Raw genomic sequence first — 17,254 nt, forward strand, 5'->3', positions numbered from 1 at the left:
CCAAATGTTCTAGAAAATGGATTTGGACCTGCTCTTTATTTTGCCTTGAGAAATGCATTACTAACATTTGTGCTTAAAGAGGGTCTTCTACTACTCTGAAATATTTTCCTTAGAAATAAATGTATAGTGAGAAGTAGACAACTGAACACATCTACCCCTCCAGCCTCACTTCTTCCCTGTAATTAAAGGAAACAGTATACATCCATCAGCTCTACCTCAAAATCAATAGGAAGAAAAATGTTAAGCACAGAATATGAATTATCTTCTATTTACCTAAAGAAGACTCCCCTAAGGATCCTATTAACATTGAACATGAGTACTTCAAAAGACAACCACATGACTTATGGGTAGGCAGATATCAAAATCAACAGATGTTCTAGTTAACACAGGGAATCAGAGCCTCATGATGAAAACGGGACCTTTATAATTCAGCTCCTGCTGCTGCTAAGCTGCTAAGTCGCTTCAGTCATGTCCAACTCTGTGCGACCCCATAGACAGCAGCCCACTAGGCTCCTCTGTCCCTAGGATTCTCCAGGCAAGAATACTGGAGTGGGTTGCCATTTCCTTCTCCAATGCATGAAAGTGAAAAGTGAAAGTGAAGTCGCTCAGTCGTGTCCGATTCTTAGTGACCCCATGGACTACAGCCTACCAGGCTCCTCCGTCCATGGGATTTTCCAGGCAAGAGTACTGGAGTGGGGTGCCATTAGTGTGGGCTAAAATCCTGGTGACCACTGAAAGCTCTCCTAAATGAATTAGTCAGGATGACGATTAATGACTTGTAGGGCTTTTGGTCTCTGAAAAACAGTTCTTTGTGAAAGGCAGAAGTTGGAGGGAAATGTTATTTCTCTTGCATAGATTGTTAAAATTGAACAAAAATACAAGAAGTAATATCAGCACAAAATGACTGTTTTTCTTGTGCAGAAACCCTTATCAAAATCAAAAGCTTACTCTGGAGCAGTAATAAATCTGCTCCTGACTTGCTCCACCCAGAGTTTGAACAGTCTTCAAATGATTATGCCTCAAATAGATTTTCAGTGTTCCATTACCCTGTTCCAAACTACAAAGGGATTTTTCATGCTCTACTACTTAACTGAGCATTGTGTTCCTGCATGAAAGCTTAAGAAGGTCAGAGAAATATATAAAGATTAAATGCATTATGACTCTGGAAATGAATTGTTAGATCAGAGAAATGCATGAAAACCTCATGACTCTTTTGCAGTAATGTCTAGCTTGGAGGTTGGATGGGGTATAAAAGTTGAGTGTTTGAGGGGGAGAAGTTGAATGTGAAGGAGGGAATAAAGCCATAATGTACAGAGTTTAAAAATGGTGGGTTATTACTTGACAGTACATTTGAAATGGTTCCAAAGAATGGTAAATGAAAAGGCTAATGTGAATAGCTGGGAAAGGTTTGACATTATTAGTGAACATGATGACTGATGGGAGGCTTCCTCCAGGAGGGCCTAGACAACACACTGGCTTTAAAAGCAGGCCCGGGTGTTTCAGAGATGAAGGGAGCTCAGGCTTAAAGAGGTCTTTACAATTTTCAGTAATAACTAGGCAGAAAGACTCATAATCCACAGGACAATGGCATTCTTGTAGCCTGGAGGGGGACAGCAACTCACAGTGCTATAGCAAAGGTAGAAAATGCAGAGAAAGGCTAAGCGAAGAGCAGACGGCAGCAAATTCAACCTCAGTTGCTGTATGTTGCTCTCTGGTAACATCTCCAATAGTTAACTGATAGATAAGTTTTTACGGAACATAAACCGTAGACCTAGTAAAAAAAAAAAGGCAAGGTACTCTGAGTAAAAAGCCCAAGGAGTTAAAGGTGTAGCTCAGAACACAGAGTCATTTAATGAAACAAAATGTGTATAATAATATATCAGATTATGTGATACTAATAATTTAAAGCTAAAAATAAACACAATAAAGTGTTACTGGAGAAGGAAATGACAAACCACTTCAGCATTCTTGCCTTGAGAACCCTATGAACAGTATGAAAAGGCAAAAAGATATTACACTGAAAGAGGAACTTCCCAGGTCAGTAGGTGCCCAATGTGCTACTGGAGAAGAGCAGAGGAATGGCTCCAGAAGAAATGAAGAGGCTGAGCCAAAGCAAAAACAACGCCCAGTTATATAAGTGTCTGGTGGTGAAAGTAAAGTCCAATGCTGTAAGAACAATATTGCATAGGAACCTGGAATGTTAGGTCCATGAATCAAGGTAAATTGGAAGTGGTCAAACAGGAGATGGCAAGAGTGAACATTGACATTTTAAGAATGGGTGAACTAAAATGGACTGGGACGGGCAAATTTAATTCAGATGACCATTATATTTACTACTGTGGGAAAGAATCCCTTAGAAGAAATGGAGTAGTCCTCATGTTCAACAAAAGTCTGAAAGTCAATACTTAGGTGCAAGCTCAAAAACAGGAGAATGATCTCCATTCATTTCCAAGGCAAACTATTCAATAGCACTGTAATCCAAGTCTATGCCCCAACAACTAATGCTGAAGAAGTTGAAGTTGAATGGTTCTAAAAGACCTACAAGATCTTCTACAACTAACACCAAAAAAAGATATCCTTTTCATCCTAGGGGATTGGAATGCAAAAGTAGGAAGTCAAAAGATACCTGGAATAACAGGCAAGTTTGGCCTTGGAGTACAAAATGAAACAGGGAAAAGGTTAATAGAGCTTTGCCAAAAGAATGCACTGGTCATAGCAAACACTCTCTTCCAACAACACAAGAGATGACTCTACACATGGACATCACCAGATGGTCAATACCGAAATCAGGTTGATTACATTCTTTGCAGCTGAAGATGAAGAAGCTCTATACAGTCAGCAAAAACAAGACCAGGATCTGACTGTGGCTCAGATCATGAACTCATTATTGTGAAATTCAGACTTAAATTGAAGAAAGTAGGGAAAACCGCTAGGCCATTCAGATATGACCAAAATCAAATACCTTACAATTATACAGTGGAAGTGACAAATAGATTCAAGGGATTAGATCCAATAGAAAGAGTGCCTGAAGAATTATGGATGCAGGTACGTGACATTGTAGAGGAGGCAGTGATCAAAACCATCCTAAAGAAAAAGAAATGCAAAAGGGCAAAATGGTTGTCTGAGGAGGCTTTTAAAATACCTGAGAAAAGAGCAGAAGTGAAAGGCAATGGAGAAAAGGAAAGATACACTCATCTAAATTCAGAGTTCCAAAGAATAGCAAAGACAGATAAGAAAGACTTCCTCAGTGATCAATGCAGAGAAATAGAGGAAAACAATAGAATGGGAAAGACTAGAAATCTCTTCAAGAAAAATAGAGATATTAAGGCAATTTTCATGCAAAGATGGGCACATTAAAGGACAGAAATGATATGGGCCTAAGAGAAGCAGAAGATATTAACAAGAGGTGGAAAGAATACACAGAAGAACTATACAAAAAAGATCTTCATGACCCATATAACCACCATGGTTATATCACTTAGAGCCAAACATATTGGAATGCAAAGTCAAATGTTCGAAGCATCTCTACAAACAAAGCTAGATGGAATTCCAGCTGAACTATTTCAAGTCCTAAAAGATGATGCCGTGAAAGTGCTTCACTCAATATGCCAGCAAATTTGAAAAACTCAGCAGTGGCCACAGGACTGGAAAAAGTCAGTTTTCATTCCAATCCCAAAGAAGGACAATAACAAAGGATATTCAAACTACTGCACAATTGCACTCATTTCATATGCTAGCAAAGTAATGCTCAAAATTCTCCAAGCCAGGCAACAACAGTCCATAAACTGAGAACTTCCAGATGTTCCATCTGTATTTAGAAAAGGCAGAGGAACCAGAGATCAAATTCCCAACATCTGTTGGATCATAGAAAAAGCAAGAGAGTTCCAGAAAAACATCTACTTCTGCTTCATTCACTATGCTAAAGCCTTTGATTGTGTGAATCACAACAAACTGTGGAAAATTCTTAAAAAGATGGGAATTCCAGACCACCTTACCTGCCTCCTGCAAAACCTGTATGCCATGCTATGCTATGCTAAGTCACTTCAGTCGTGTCCGACTCTGTGCGACCCCATAGACGGCAGCCCACCAGGCTCCCCTGTCCCTGGGATTCTCCAGGCAAGAACACTGGAGTGGGTTGCCATTTCCTTCTCCAACCCATGAAAGTGAAAAGAGAAAGTGAAGTCGCTCAGTCGTGTCCGACTCTTAGCGACCCCATGGACTGCAGCCTACCAGGCTCCTCCGTCCATGGGATTTTCCAGGCAAGAGTACTGGAGTAGGGTGCCATTGCCTTCTCCACGAAACCTGTATACAGGTCAAAAAACAACAGTTAGAACTGGACGTGGAAGAACACACTGGTTGAAACTTGGGAAAGGAGTACATCAAAGCAGTATATTGTCACCCTGATTATTTAACTCATATGCAGAGTACATCATGCGAAATGCCGTACTAGATGAAGCACAAGCTGGAATCAAGGTCGCCGGGAGCAATATAAATTACCTCAGATATGCAGATGATACCACCCTATCGGCAGAAAGCAAAAAGGAACTAAAGAGCCTCTTGTTAAGGGTGAAAAAGGAGAGTGAAAAAATTGGCTTAAAACTCAACATTCAAAAAAATGAAGATCTTGGCATCTGGTCCCATCACTTCCTGGCAAATAGATAGGGAAACAATGGAAACAGTGACAGACTTTATTTTCTTGGGATCCAAAGTCACTGCAGATGGTGACTGCAGCCATGAAATTGAAAGACGCTTGCTCCTTGGAAGAAAAGTTATGACAAACCTAGACAGCGTATTAAAAAGCAGAGACATTACTTTGCCAACAGAGATCCATCTACTCAAAGCAATGGTTTTTCCGGTAGTCATGCATGATGTGAGATTTGGACCATAAAGAGGGCTTAGCACTGAAGAATTGATGCTTTTGAACTGTGGTGCTGGAGAAGACTCTTGAGAGTACCTTGGACTGCAAGGAGATCAAATCAATCAATCATAAAGGAAATCAATCCTGAATATTTATTGGAAAGACTGTTGCTGAAACTGAAGCTCCAATAATTTGACCACCTGATGTGAAAAGCTGACTCATTAGAAAAGACCTTGATGCTGGGAAAGATTGGAGGCAAGAAGAGAAGGAGACGATAGAGAACAAGATGGTTGGAGGGCATCACCGACTCAATGGACATGAGTTTGAGTAAGCTTTGAGACATGGTGAAGGACAAGGAAGCCTGGAGCTCTGCAGTGCATGGGATCACAAAGAGTCGAACACTTCTGAGCGACTAAAAAACAATAATAGACAGAAAATGGGCTGAGTTCACAGGGAAAGCTCTAAGAAAAGTCATTTAGGAAAGGTTTCTCAGGAATGAATGCAGTGGTTCAGCAGCCCCTCCTTTAATTTTGACTTTAAAACATAATGTTTTTTTCTGTTGCTCAAATTGTAATAAAAGCCTTAACCCAATGGTATGACTCTAAGAATGGGAATTGCAGAAAGAGTACAAGGATGTACTTTGTAAGGTTGTAAGACAAATATTTCATTTAGATGCAATTTGCAGTTTTATACATATAGCTTTCCTAAGAGTGTGATTGAAGGTAGAATATCTAAAAGAGAGGAAGAAAGGTCTATTCTCAGAGAACAAATTATTCTAAAATTCTTTTTGTATAGAAACATTATTGCTGTTTCTTAACCCCTGAGTGTCATACATTTTGAATACGTATAACAAAAACATTAAACATTAATAATGGGCAATGAAAATTAATTTTATAAATGTAGTTATTATCTCAAATTCTAGTTTTCTTAGTTTAACTGAAATCATATTTAATTAAAAGAAAAAATTAATGAAGAAAAATGAAACATCTGATGGTAATTTGCAAAAGATGGAAAAGAGATTATGATGATAACTTTGGTAATGCTTTATAAATTATTTTAATAAACTTGATTTTTTAAAAGACTTATTATTTTACAGCAGTTTAAAATTCACACAATATTGAGAAGGTTCAGAGATTTCCCTACACCCTTAGTCTGCACCTGTATATCCTCCACATTATCAATTTCCCCCACCAAAGTGGTCCATCTGTTTCAATTGAAGAACCTACATCAACACATTATAACTACCTAAAGTCTGTAGTTAACCTTAGGATTCTCTTTTGGTGCTACACATTCTATGGATTTGGAGAAATGCATAATGACATGTATCTATCATTTTTGTTCCATACAGAGTATTTTACTGCCCTAAAATCCTCTGTGATCCACCTATTTCCCTTCCTCTCCTTCAGTCCCTGATGACCACTGATCTTTTTACTGCTTCTATAGTTTTGTCTTTTCTAGGATGTCATATAGTTGGAATTATACAGTATTTAACCTTTTCAGAATGGCTTATTTTACTTAATAATATGCATTTAAGATTCTTCCATGTTTTATAGGGCTTAATAGCTCGTTTCTTTTCAGCACTGAATAATATCTCATCATTTGGATGTACCACAATTTATTCATTCACCTACTGAAGGATATCTTGTTTTTTAGTTTTGTGTAAACTTTACCTTTAAATTTAATTTTAACTGGAGAATAATTGCTTTCTAATGTTGTGTTGGTTTCTGCCATAAAACAACATGAATCAGCCATAAGTATACACATATCCCCTCTTGAGCCTCCCTCCACCCTCCCCCACCCGCTCCGTCTGGGTCATTGCAGAGCACTGGGCGGAGCTGCCTCTGTTGCACAGCAACTTCCCACTAGCTACCTACTTCATCCAAGGTGGTGTATCTATGCCAGTGCTACTCTCTCAATTCGTCCCACCCTCTCCTTCCCCCATTGAGTCCACAAGTTTTTCCTCTATGATTGCATCTCTATTCCTGCCCTGCAAATAGCTTCCTCAGTACCATTTTTCTAGATTCCATATATATGCGTTAATATACGACATTTGTTTTTCTCTTCTGACTTACTTCACTCTATAACACAGATCTTGTTTGCTCCTAAGTTGTGGCAATTACAAATAGAGCTGCTATAATATCTACATGCAGAGTTTTGTGTAGACATAAGTTTTCAACTCCTTTGGGGAAATACGAAGGAGCACAATTGCTGGACCATATGGTATGAATTTGTTCAGTTTTGTAAGAAACCACCAAAATATTTCCCAAGTGACTCTTCCACTTTGCATTCTCACCAGCAATGAATGAGAGTTCCTGCTGCTCCACATCCTCTCCAGCATTGGATGTTCTCAATGCTCTGACTTTCAGTTCAGTTCAGTTCAGTCGATCAATGGTGTCTGACTCTTTGCAACCCCATGGACTGCAGCAGACCAGGCTTCCCTGTCCATCACCAACTCCCAGAGCTTACTCAAACTCATGTCCATTGAGTTGGTGATGCCATCTAACCATCTCATCCTCTGTCGTCCCCTTCTCCTCTCGCCTTCAATCTTTCCCAGCATCTGGGTCTTTTCAAATGAGTCAGTTCTTTATATCAGGTGGCCCAAAGTATTGGAGTTTCAGCTTCAGCATCAGTCCTTCCAGTGAATATTTAGCACTGATTTCCTTTAGGATGGACTGGTTGGATCTCCTTATAGTCCAATGGACTCTCAAGAGTCTCCTCCAACACCACAGTTCAAAAGCATCAATCCTTCAGTGCTCAGCTTTCTTTATAGTGCAACTCTCACATCCATACACAACTACTGGAAAAACCATAGCTTTGACTAGATGGACCTTTGTTGGTAATGTCTCTGCTTTTTAATATGCTGCCTAGGTTGGTCATAGCTTTCCTTCCAAGGAGTAAGCGTCTTTTAATTTCATGGCTGCAGTCACCATTGGCAGTGATTTTGGAGCCCAAACAAATTAACTCTACCACTGTTTCCATTGTTTCCCTCATCTATTTGCCATGAAGTGATGGGACTGGATGCCATGATCTTAGTTTTCTGAATGATGAGATGATGAGTTTTAAGCCAGCTTTTTCACTCTCCTCTTTCACTTTCATCAAGAGGCTCTTTGTGTTATCTGCATATCTGAGGTTATTGATATTTCTCCCAGCAATCTTGATTCCAGCTTGTGCTTCTTCCAGCCTAGCATTTCACATAATGTATTCTGCATATAAGTTAAATAAGCTGGGTGACAATATACAGCCTTGATGTACTCCTTTCCCTATTTGGAACCAGTCTGTTGTTCCATGTCCAGTTCTAACTGTTACTTCTTGATCTGCAATACAGATTTCTCAGGAGGCAGGTCAGGTAGTCTGGTATTCCCATCTCTTTAAGAATTTTATACAGTTTTTTGATCCACACAGTCAAAGGCTTTGGCATGGTCAATAAAGCAGAAGTAGATGTTTTTCTGGAACTCTCTTGCTTTTTCCATGATCCAACACATGTTGGGAATTTGATCTCTGGTTCCTTTGCCTTTTCTAAATCCAGCTTGAACATCTGAAGTTCATGGTTCACAGTTCTGCCTTTAGGGCACTCGTAGGTAAGCAGTGGTGTCTCGTTGGTTTCATTTGCACTTCCCTGATAACATATGATGTGGAGCATCACTTCATATGCTTATTTGCCACCTTTGGGTTTTTTGTTTTCTTACTACGAATTTTTAAGAAGGTATTTTAAAATATATTTGGGGAAGCAGTCCTTTATCAGATGTGTTTTTTGCAAATATTTTCTTCCAGTCTGGACTTATCTTCTCATTCTCTTGACACTGTCCCTCATAGAGCACAAGTTTTTGATTTTAATGAAGTCCAGCTTATCATCATGCCTTTGGTGTTTTATCTAAAAAGTCACCATCATAGGTTTTCTAGATCATCTAGATTTTCTCCTAGGTTATTTTTTAGGAGTTTTATAGTTTTGCCTCTTGCATTTAGGTCTATAATCCTTTTTGAGTTAATTTTTGTGACAATCTTACGGCCTGTGTCTAGATTCACTTTTTCACTTGTGATGTTGCTTTGTTCCAGCATCATTTGTTGTAAAGACTGTCTTTGCTCCTTTACATTGTTTTTGCTGCTCTGTCAAAGATGAGTTGATTATACTTATGTGAACCTATTTCTGAGTCCTCTATTCTATTTTATTTATCTATTTGTCTTTTCTTTCACTAATACCACACTGTCTTGATTACTGTAGCTTTATAGTCAATCTTGAAGTTGGGTGGTGTCAGTCTTCCAACTTTGTTCTTCTCCTTCAATATTCTGTTGGTTTTTCCAAGTATTTTGTCTCTCCATATAAACTTCATAATCAGTTTGTTGATATACATGAAATAATTAACATTTTGACTATGGCTGCATTGAACCTATAGATTAAGTTGGGAAGAACTTATGTCTTGAAAATATTCAGTCTTCCTATCTATAAACATGGAATATCTCTCCATATATTTAGTTCTTTGATTTCATTCATTACCATTTTATGATTTTTTTCATGTAGATCTTACATATATTTTGCTAGATTCATGCCTAAATTTTTTATTTGGGGTGATAATATAAATGCCATTGTGTTTTTAATTCAAATTTCACTTGCTCTTTGCTGGTATATAAGAAAGTGATTAATTTTATATATTGATCTTATGTTCTACAGACTTGCCACGATTGCTTATTAGTCCTAGGAATTTTTGTCAGTTCTCTTAGATTTTCTACATAGATGACAATGCCATCTGTGAACAGAAGCAGTTTTTTTTTCTTCCCAGTCTTCATACTTTTAGTTTTTTTTCCTTGTTTTATTTCATCAGCTAGAATTCTCAGAACAATGTTGAAAAGAAATAGTGAGAGATGACATCTTTGCCTTGTACCTGATGCTAGTCAGGGAAAATTTGAGTTTCTTACCATAAGTATGATGTTACTTGTAGGCTTTTGGTAGGTGTTCTTAATCAAGTTGAGAAAGTTCCTCTCTCTCTAGTTGTTTGAGAGTTTTTATCATAAGTGGGTGCTGGATATTGTCTTTTCCTGCATCTACTAATATGATCAGATGATTTTTTTTCTTTAGCCTTTGATGTGATGAATTACATTAACTGATTTTCAAATGTTGAATCAAGCTTGCATGCTTCAGATAAACACCACTTGGTCACATGCATGGTTCCTTTTATGCATTGTTGGATTTGATTTGCTAATATTTTGTTGAAGATTTTTGCATCTCTATTTATGAGAGATAGCGACTATATTTTTCTTTTCTTGCAATGTCTTTATCTAGTTTTGGTATTAGGGTAATGGTAGACCCACTGAATGTGTTAGGAAGTACTACCTCTACTTCTGTATTTCAAAGAAGATTGTAGAGAGATGGTATAATTTTTTTCTTAAATATTTGGTAGAACACCAATCAATCCATCGGCCTGATACTTTCTGTTTTGGAATGTTATTTATTCTGATTCAAGTTTTAATAGATATATAGACCAATTTAGAGTTACTTTTCCTTCTTGTGTGAGTTTTGGCAAGTTGTGTTTTTTAAGGAATTGGTCCATTTCATCTGTGTTATCAAATTTGTGGGCATAGAATTGTTCATAGTATTACTTAATTGTCTTTTTGATGTACAAGGGATCTGTAGTGAAATCCTGTCTTTCATTTCTGATACTAGGAACTAATATCCTCTCTCTGTCTTTTCTTAGTTATCCTAGCTGGAAGCTTATCAATTTTATTGATATTTTCAAAGAACCAGCTTTTCATTTCATGGATTAATCTCGACTGATTTCCTGTTTTCTCAAGTTGACTGGAAAAAGATTAAGTCTAGACTTCTAAGTCCCTTAATTAAGAGGTTGAAGAAAACTGTATCTCTATTTAGTTCAGTTCAGTCGCTCAGTCATGTCTGACTCTTTGCCACCCCATGGACTACAGCAGACCAGGCTTTCCTGTCCATCACCAACTCCTGGAGCATGCTCAAACTCATGTGTATCAGTGATGCCATCCAACCATCTCATCCTCTGTTGTCCCCTACTCCTCCTGCCTTCAATCTTTCCCAGCATCAAGGTCTTTTCCAATGAGTCAGTTCTTTGCATCAGGTGGCCAAAGTATTGGAGTTTAAGCTTCAGCATCAGGCCTTCCAATGAATATTCAGGACTGATTTCCTTTAGGATTGACTGATTTTTATCTCTATTAGATGATGTATAAGCCTGTGATGTTCTCTAGAGAATCAGCAGAATATTTTATTAATATAGAATCTCAATCTATAACTTTTAAAATTCCCCGTATTTCCTTTATTATAACACTTTACCTTTGGGTTTATAGTCTTCAAAAATATATTATCACTATTTTATAGATTTTTAAAATTCTTTTCCTCTGAAATTAAGCATAATCAACAAGCTTACTTCACATGTACATCCAAACCACACAGAAGGAAGGTACTTTATACTCTTGTCTTTTTATTAATATTAGCATATTGATTTTCTCTACCTTATATTTATTTATTTTAAACAATGAAGGAAATGTATTAGATAGTCAAGTAGACACACAAATAAGTATCTTATAATACAAAGATGGTTGTTTTATAGAAACCAAATAAGTTGACTGGTAAGCAGAGATGGATGGCAAAGCTTGGTATTCTGTTACTGGAGTCTAAATTTGAAACAAGAAGAGTTATTTGAGGGTAACAGAGTAAAAGTTGAGTTCCCATAGAGCATACATATGTGGCCTAGAGAGAGCCTACCTGGCTGTTTTTATTAAAAAGTAAAGACTTAAGCACCATGGCTGTTGAAAAGGGAAAAATTACCCACACTCCAGCTGGTGAAATGTACATAAACCTCTGCTCCAGAATTTGGTCTAAATTCAGAGAGAATGGTGTCTTTCATTGGATTGTTGTTGCTGTTCAGAGGCTAAGTCATGTCCAGCTCTTTGCAACCCCATGGACTGCAGCATGCCAGGCTTCCCTGTCTTTCACTGTCTCCCCAAGTTTGATCAGATTCATGTCCATCAAGTCGGTGATGCCATCCAACTGTCTCATCCTATTTTCCCATTCTCCTCCTGCCCTCAACCTTTCCCAGCATCAAGATCTTTTCCAATGAATTGGCTCTTTGCACCAGATGGCCAAAGTGTTGGAGCTTCAGCTTCAGCATCAGTCCTTCCAATGAATATTCAGGACTGATTTCCTTTAGGATTGACCAGGATTGATCTCCTTGCTGTCCAAGTTACTCTCAAGAGTCTTCTCCAGAACCACAGTTCAAAAACATCAACTCTTCAGCTCTCAGCCTTCTTTATGGTCCAACTCTCATGTCTGTACATTACTACTGGAAAAACCATAGCTTTGACTATACTGGGAAAACCATCACTTTGCTGGCAAAGTGATGTCTCTGCTTTTTCACTGGCTACTAGGAAGATATACCATATAATTTGATTCTGAACTTAGCATGGATATATAGCATTGGATTAAGTGTATCCTTGTAGACCAGCTTATTTGAAGAGGTGACACAATCAAGTTTTGTCACCAAAACTACCAGCATGTGGTCAAAAGCCAGCTGCCCTTTCCCATTTGCCATCTTATCTTTGTTTTTCAAATCTGTTATATTGTGGTGTGTAATAAAATACTGTCACCAGGCAAAATCTTGCAAAATTCACTTCAAGCAGGGAAAAAAAACAAACCCAACAGTGTTAGTTACCAGAGCTCAGGCACAGTCCAGTGTTACCAATACAGAACCATCTACGGTTGAGTCAGTCAAAGGCATCAGCTATCAGTGCAGTAAGCAGAGTCAAATAGCAAGTCAAATAAGCTGGCTAATCCTGAGTCCACAGGTGAGGTGACAGACAACAGGTAGGTGTCATGAAAGAGGAGTGAAGAAATAGAAATGGCAGACATATCCTAATACCTCTCTGCTAGGAGACCTTATAAGTTCTCCTTTGCTTTCATCACTACCCTCTCAAGAGATGGCTTTCGTAAATTCTTCTGCTTCATTATGGCCACTGTTCTAATCTTTTAATGTCATCTTATCTATTTGTCTTGTGCAATTATCCCTGCAACAAAGGAATCAAATTCAAGGCCTTGGTGACCAGAGTAACTGGTAGAAGACTCCTGCTAAATCCAAGGCTTCCTTGCTGTCCTCTTGACTTTTATAGTAAAGTCCAAACCATTGTCAACAACTCCTTTGTGGTTTGTAGAGGTCATACATGGCTGTCCTTCCTATGGGTCTGCCTCTACATTATTATATCTGTTCTCTTAAATAATGACTCCTATTTACAGCTTGCAGAGACAAGCTTTTCTTGTCTCAAGGCCACCATCTCACACAGATCATTTGAGTAGAGCACATTAATAACAGGAACTATTTCCTTATTTAACTTTTCATGACAAATACCTAACTGCCCAGGACCTAGCAAATTCTAGGTGCCAAATACATGTTTCTTGACTGATTGAATGACATTTTCTTCAGTTACTTTAACTTTAAAGAAATCTGTTTTCAGTGCTTTTCTTCTCCAGCTTCATAAACAGCCTTCACACTGAAATAATTTACAATCGCCTTGGGTCTTGGGAGGGAGAAACAATTTCCAGACCTTGGGCTATTAATTTAAGAGGATTCATATTAGATACAGAATTAGTGTCACGTTTGATTCAGCCTTTCATGTCTTAAAACATGCCTCAAGCCACATCTGAATGCACCGAAATGCAGCAGGAATTCTAAAGCTGTTGTAAATCTTGGTCAAAGCCATCAGCAGAGGAGAACACATGAAGTGATCTCATGCTAGGCACTGTTGAGGGCGAGCAGTGCAAGAGGAAGGCCACGTGCAGCCCTTGAGATGTGTGTACTCTGGGATAAGCCAGAGACTCAAGCATATTTAAAGTCTGAGCAAGATTTTTGAGCTCCCCAAAAGTTTGATAGTCAACTGATCTATGTTCTAACATAATAGGGACAACTATGCATGTAATAAAGAACCAGTGTCTAGAGTTGTCCCTACCTTTCCCCCTAATATGTTCCAAATTTCTATTCACCCATCCATCTTAAATCATTGTAACTCTATACTATCATCCAACAGACATACGCACAAATACACACACACAGTTTCCCCAATTGCCCAATTATATACTAATCTACCTTGACTAAAGTGTGAAAAAAATTACTTTTGTTCTAATTTAGTCAAACTAAAGTGAAAGTTTTTTTAAAAAACACTTTAAGAGGAAAAAACTAACAGAATACAAAACAAAGAGTGTAGAAACAGATGAATTTCACAGAATCATATGTTTATGAGCCAAATTTAATTCAGTTGAATACACTTAGGTTAGCTTGGCTGGCCCCACTTTTCTTCTGATGCTTGGCTGGCCCCAGCATCTTCTGATGCTGAAGCTGAAGCTCCAATACTTTGGCCACCTGATGCCAAGAGCCGACTCATTGGAAAAGACCCTGATGCTGGGAAAGATTGAAGAAAGGAGGAGAAGGGGATGACAGAGGATGAGAAGGTTGGATGGCATCACTGACTTCTTGGACAGGCATTTGAGCAAGATCCGGGAGTTGGTGATGGACAGAGAAGCCTGGTGTGCTGCAGTCCATGGATGCAAAGAGTCAGACACAACTGAGTGACTGAACTGAACTGAACCAATGAGGAGGGAATCTTTTTGGCACTGAGCATATTTGCACGTTGAAAGTGATGTCCATCACTAGGACTCAGTGATGCAGGCACCCCCATCCATGGCTGCAGTGGCTATGTGCCCTCCCATAAAAAATCCAAAACAAAACAAAAATAAAGTACACATTTTCTGTAACTCTATTCACTACCAAACTTCTTGAAAAACAAAGCCCAACTCACTGCCTTCCCTCCACTTGACCCCCTGCCAGTGACTCTTTATCCCACTGCACTTTGCCTCCTGCCTCCAGCACTTCTCTAGAGCTGTTCCCAGAAAGTCTGCAGCAACCTCCTGATTGCCAAACCAATTCCCAGTTCTCTAGACTTGTTGTTTGACCCTGTTGGCCAACTCCTCATTCTTGGATCTCTTTTCCCTCAGTTTCTGTAACTCTTCTGGTTAAAATCCTACCAGATAAAGTTTGTGTTTGTTAGTTTCAAAATTGACATGAAAGAGCTGATATGTTTTTATGAGTTTCTATTATATACTCTCTTCCTACCACTCTGGCCATTCTCTTGGCCTCTTTCTCTCTGTCTGTCTGTTTCTTTCTCTGGTAGTAACGTTATGTTTACCTATTGCTTCAGTTCAGTTCAGTTCAGTCGCTCGGTCGTGTCCGACTCTCTGCCACCCCATGAATCGCAGCACGCCAGGCCTCCCTGTCCATCACCATCTCCCGGAGTTCACTCAGACTCACGTCCATCGAGTCGCTGATGCCATCCAGCCATCTCATCCTCTGTCGTCCCCTTTTCTTAGATGTAATTATTTATTCTGCCTTCATTTGCATCATTTCTCTTCTTTTCTCTCAAAATATCTTCTATTTCCGTAGCTCCAGTTGTCACATAATGAACAGAAGACGTGTTAACTGACCCACAGCCCTGTATTCTTGGCTCCTGTTTCCCACTGTCTGCTGTCTACTGCCACATTCCTTGATAGAGTTTATCCTTGGCCTGGAGGATTAAATGGAGAGGGCAGTCTACTCACCCTTCTGCAGTCACAAGTTGTTGCATTTTAAAAGTTTACTGACTCTTTTAAGGCATAATTTTCATTATACTGCTTTGATCTTTGATCTCCTCAGTCAGTATTTACCAGTCATAGGAAGCTATGAGCCATCCTGGCTTTGCATTGCCCTTGTCTTTTAATATATCTCATAGTATGTCTGTGGCTTCCCTCATGGCTCAGCTGGTAAAGAATCCTGCAATGAGGGAAACCTGTGTTTGATCCCTGGGTTGGGAAGATCCCCTGGACAAGGGAATGGCTACCCACTCCAGTATTCTGGCCTGCCTGGAGAATTCCGTGGACTCTATAGTTCATGGGGTCACAAAGAGTTGGCCATGACTGAGTGACTTTCACTTCACTTCATAGTATGTCTGCACCTCTTTGGTGGCACAGTGGTAAAGAATCTGCCTGCATTGCAGGAGATTTGGGTTTGATCCCTGGGTGGGGACATTCCCTTTGGAGAAGGGAACGTCAACCCACTCCAGTATTCTTGCCTGAAAAATCCCATGAACAGAGGAGCCTGATGGGCTACAGTCCATGGGATTGCAAAAGAGTTGAACAGGACTTAGTGACCAAACAACAACATAGTATGTCATGCAAATTACTAGATTATAAGCTCTCTGGGGACAGAAATCCAGTCTTGAATCCAATCAGAAATCCAATAATTTAGTTGTTTGTTGCTTAGTACAGTAATTTGCATTAATTCATTCACTTATTTTTAATAAGGTATTCATTTCCCACCTATTCACGCTAGACACATTTTGGGCATTGGAAGTACAGTGGTGGGCAGGACAGATATAGTTCGTACTCTCAAGGAACTAGTTCAAGAAAATAGCCATATAAAAGAAACAGGCTAATTGCAGAGCATAGCAAGTACTATGAAGAAAAAAATGGAATGAGATAGACTGATAGGATTAACTTTATGTACAGGAAGTTCAGGCAGGTTTTCTGACATCTGAGCTGAGATCTAAATAAGAACAATAAGACCCCCACCAACTCCCCACCCCCCACCCACCACACACACACACATGAATACACACAAAATCCTGAGGAGTAACATTCCACATAAAGGGAATAACAGGATTAGAACAGAGAGGTAAGAAGGATAGAGACTGTGTTGGACTGGGTAGTCCTTGAAAAGGATTTTGGGTTTTTAATTCAATGGGAAATATAAGACAACATTAATCAGACAAGTGATTTGATATGAATTCCAGTTTTAAATTTCAGATTTATTTTTAATGAAATGGGAAAATATAGGAGGACATAAATCAGAGAAATTATGTGATCTGAATTCCAGTTCTGGTTACCATGTGAAGAGCAAACTGAAGAGTGGACATAGGAAATAGGTAAGAGGTGATGCAGGAACCCAAGTGAGAAGCAATGGCAGTTTGTGTTAGTTTGGGACTTAGGAGGTGGTGGGAATTGGTTCAATTTGTGATAGATTTTAGAGTTTGCCCTAACAGGGTTTGAGTTAGACAAGACGGGAGTTGAGAGTTACTACACCGTAGTTACTTAATACGGAGAAGGCAGTGGCAACCCACACCAGTACTCTTGCCTGGAGAATCCCATGGACGGAGGAGCCTGGTAGGCTGCAGTCCATAGCGTCGCTAAGAGTCGCACACAACTGAGCGACTTCACTTTCACTTTTCACTTTCCTGCATTGGAGAAGGAAATGGCAACCCACTCTAGTGTTCTTGCCTGGAAAGTCCCAGGGACAGGGGAGCCTGGTGGGCTGCCATCTCTGGGCTCGCACAGAGTCGGACACGACTGAAGCGACTTAGCAG

Source organism: Bos grunniens, chromosome 20 (genome assembly GCF_055505025.1).
Source record: "Bos grunniens cultivar Pamir isolate PY7600 chromosome 20, Bosgru_T2T1.0, whole genome shotgun sequence".
In the NCBI taxonomy this organism is placed as follows: domain Eukaryota; kingdom Metazoa; phylum Chordata; class Mammalia; order Artiodactyla; family Bovidae; genus Bos; species Bos grunniens.